This window comes from Orycteropus afer, unplaced genomic scaffold (assembly GCF_000298275.1).
Source record: "Orycteropus afer afer isolate SDZICR_OR568_19922 unplaced genomic scaffold, OryAfe1.0 scaffold00013, whole genome shotgun sequence".
In the NCBI taxonomy this organism is placed as follows: Eukaryota; Metazoa; Chordata; class Mammalia; order Tubulidentata; family Orycteropodidae; genus Orycteropus; species Orycteropus afer.
In genome coordinates this window covers 3,836,316-3,840,591 of record NW_006921600.1, presented here as the reverse complement: position 1 = coordinate 3,840,591, position 4,276 = coordinate 3,836,316, and positions in this window count along the sequence as shown.

Genomic DNA, 4,276 nt, shown 5'->3' with positions numbered 1-4,276 from the left:
ACATCTCAATATAAAGAAAACAAAAATCCTCACAACTGGACCAATGAGCAGCATCACAATCAATGGAGAGAAGATTGAGATTGTCAAAGAATTCATGTTGCTTGGTTCTACAATCGATGCCAATAGAAACAGCAGTCAGGACATTAGACAACATGTAGCACTGGGAAGGTCAACCGTGAAGGAACTGTTTCAAGTGCTGAGGAGCAAGGATGTCTCCTTGAGGACTCAGGTGCACCTGACACAAACCATGATATTTCCAATTGCCTCATATTCATGTGAGAGCTGGACAATGAATAAGGAAGACCAAAGAAGAGTTAAGTCTTTTGAATTGTGGTGTTGGCGAAGAATGCTGAAAGTACCATGGACTGCTAAAAGAACTAATAGATCTGTCCTGGAGGAAGTGCACCAGAAATGCTCCTTGGGAGCGAGAATGGCCAGACTTCGTCTCACCTATTTCGGTCATGTTGTCAGAAGGGACCATTCCCTGGAGAAGGATGTCATGCTTGATAGGGTGGAGGGTCAATGAAAGAGGGGAAGGCCTTCAACGAGATGGATTGACATGGTGGCTGCGATGATGGGCTCAAGTACAGCAGGGATCATGGAGCTGGCGCAGGATCAGGCAGTGTTTCATTCTGCTGTGCATGGGGTTGCTATGAGTCAGAAATGACTTGATGGCACTTAAAAACACCAACAACATCACAAGAGAAGAAATTTAACAGGTAATAATAATAATAATCTCTCAATAACAACAAAATCCTGGCCCCGACAACTTCGTTGGAGAATTCTACCAAACATTCAGAGTAGAACTGACACCAATTCTACTCAAACTGTTCCAGAATACAGGAAAGGAGGAAGTATTCCTAGGTTCATTTTGTGAAGCAAACATAACCTTGATACTAAAGCCAGGCAAAGACACCACTGTAAAAGAAAATTATAGACTCATATCCTTAATGAACATAGATGCAAAATTCTCAACAAAATCTTGGCCAAAATAGTCAAACAACATATAAAAAAAATAATACATCATGACCAAGTGGATTCATACCATATATGTAAGGATGGTTCACCCTTAGAAAAACAATCAATATAATCCACCACATAAATAAAACAAAGGAAAAGGACCACCTAGTCATGCCAATCAATGCAGACAAGATATTTGACAAAATCCAACACACTTCCTGATAAAAGCTCTCAAAAAAATAGACATAGAAGGGAATTCCCTCAACATCATTAAGGATATACATACAAAACCAATGGCCAACATCTATCTGAAGGGAAAGAGACTGAAAGCATCCCCCTTGCAAATGGAAGCCAGACAAGGATTCTCTTTATCACAACTCCTATTCAATATTGTATTCGATGTCCTAGCCAGAGCAATATGGTGAGAAAAGGAAATTAAAGGTATCCAAATTGACAAAGTAGTAAAATGATTCTATTTGCAGATGATATGATCCTATACACAGAGAGTCCCAGAGATCTAACCAGAAAACTACTGGAACTAATTGAATGATTCAGCAAAGTGGCAGGATATAAGGCCAACATACAAAAATCAGATTCCTTTACACTAACAGAGAACTCTGAAAAGGAAATCAAGAAAACAACACTATTAACAATAGTCACCCAAAAGAGGAAAAATTTAGGAATAAATCTAACCAGAAATACAAAAGACTTATAAAAGAAAACTACAAAACACTACTACAAGAAACCAAGAGACTTACATAAATGGAAAATTATACCATACTCAAGGATAGGAAAACTTAACATCGTGAAAATGTCAATACTATCCAAAGTGATCTGCAGATATACTGTTATCCCAATCTATATCCCACCATCATTCTTTAAAGAGATGGAAAAACTATCACTAACTTATAAGGAAAGGAAAGAAAGAGACCCTAGATAAGGAAAACACTACTAAAGAAGAAGAGAGTAGGAGGCATCATACTTCCTGATCTCAAAGCCTACTACATAGCCACAGTAGTCAAAACAGTGTGGTACTGGTACAATGACAGCAAAATAGACTGATGAAACAGAATTGAGAAACCAGAAGTAAATACATCCCCTTATGGAGAGCTGATCTTTGAAAAAGGGTTAAAACTCATTAAATAGGGAAGAGATAAACTCTTTAACAAATAGGTGCTGACAAAATTGGATATCCCTTTGAAGAAAAATGAACCCAGATCCATATCACACACCATATACAAAAACAAACTCATGATGGATCAAAGATCAAAATATAAAACATAAACCTATAAATACCATCAAAGAAAAAAGAGGGACAAATTTAGGGGCCCTGATACATGGCAAAAATACTCTATCAAACATAACCAAAAAATACACAAAGAACAGAAGACAACCTAGATGACTGGGAGCTTATAAAATTAGAAACTTAAGCACATTAAAAGATTTCACCAAAAGAGTAAAAAGAGAACAACATATAGACTGGGGGGATAAAAATAGACAATGACACATTGGACAAGAGACTAATTTTTAGAATTAATTGAAAACTTCAACACCTTCATAACGAAAAAACAAATAACCCAATTAAAAACAAAACCAAAAGAGAATATGAACAGACACTTCACCAAAGAAGATATTCAAGTGGCAAAAAAAATACATGTTGAAATGTCCATGATCATTAGCCATTGTTGTTGATGTTGTTAGGTGTTGTAGAGTCAGTTCTGACTCATAGTGACTCCATGTACAACAAAACAAAACACTGTCTGGTCCTGTGACATCCTCACAATCTTCATTATGCTTGAGCCCATCTTTTCAGCTAGCGAGTCAGTCTATCTTGTTGAAGGTCTTCCATTTTTTACTGACCCTCTACTTTGCCAACCATGATATCTTTCTGTAGGAAACCCATTCCTTGTGACAACATGATCAAAGTAACTGAGACAGAGTCTGGCCATTCTTGCTTTTAAGGACCTTTCCAACTGTACTTCTTCCAAGATAGATCTGTTCATTCTTCTGGCAGCCCATGGTATTTTCAATATTGTTTTCATTAGCTATTGTTGTTGTTGTTGTTATTTGCCATCGAGTTGGCCCCAACTCATAGCGACCCCTCCTTGGGTTTCCGAGGCAGTATCACTACGGAAGTAGGAATGCCCAACCTTCCTTCCGAGGAGTGGCTGGTGGGTTTGAACCGCCAGCCTTCTGGTTAGCAGTCAAATGCCTTAGGCACATTAGTGAGATGAAAATCAAAATAGTAATGAGACATCATCTCACCATCATCGCACCCCAGCATTAACAGCAAAGTTCAAACACACAGAAAAGAACAAATGCTGTCAGGTGAGGATGTGGAAACTGGAATCCTCACACACTGCTAGTGGGACTGCAAAATGGTACAACCACTGTTGAAAACAGTATGGCACTTCCTTAAAAAGTTGGAAATAGAAATACTATATAATCCAGTAATACCACTAATAGGCATATATCATAAAGAGGTGAGATCCGTGACACAAATACATGCATACTCATGTTCATTGCAGCATTATTCACAATAGATAAAAGATGAAAACAACCTAAATGCCTGCCAACAGATGAAGGGATAAATAAACTATAGTACATACACACAGTGGAACACATACTAAAGAATAATGGAACACAATGCTAAAGAATAATGATGAATCTGAAAATAATTCATAGCATGGATTAACCTGGAGGACAATATACTGAGTAAAACTAGTCAATCACAAAAGGATAAATACTGCATGAGATCAGTATTATAAAAAGTCAAGAAAAGGATTTCATACAAAATGAAATTATCTTTGATAGTTACCAGAGGTGGAAGGGGAAGGGAATGTAAGGCATTAGTGAGAAGACAAACACATCTTAACTTGAGTAAAGAGGAAGGCAATATACAGTATTTCCAAGGCTGTAAATCTTTACAGAAGCAGAATGCTTCATCTTTCTCCTGTGGAGAGGCTAGTGGGTTGAAACTTTTGGGTTAGCAGCTGAATGCTTTAACCACTGAGCCACCAGAGCTCTTTTTCACAAACATATACATATAATATAAATCCAAAATATATAAAGCAACTATTGACTAATAGAAATTTCACCTTCTATTCAGAGTATTCACATTCTTTCTGAACCCATATAGAACTTTCTCAAAAATTGTGTACGTGCTTATCCACAAAGGAAGCTTTATTAAATTCCATGAATCAGTCTCATAGAGATGATATGATGACAATAAAATATAATTAGAATTTCATAACAACAAATATTTTAAAACATGTTCTGCAAATAAGCACATACATACACATCACTCTGGTAATAA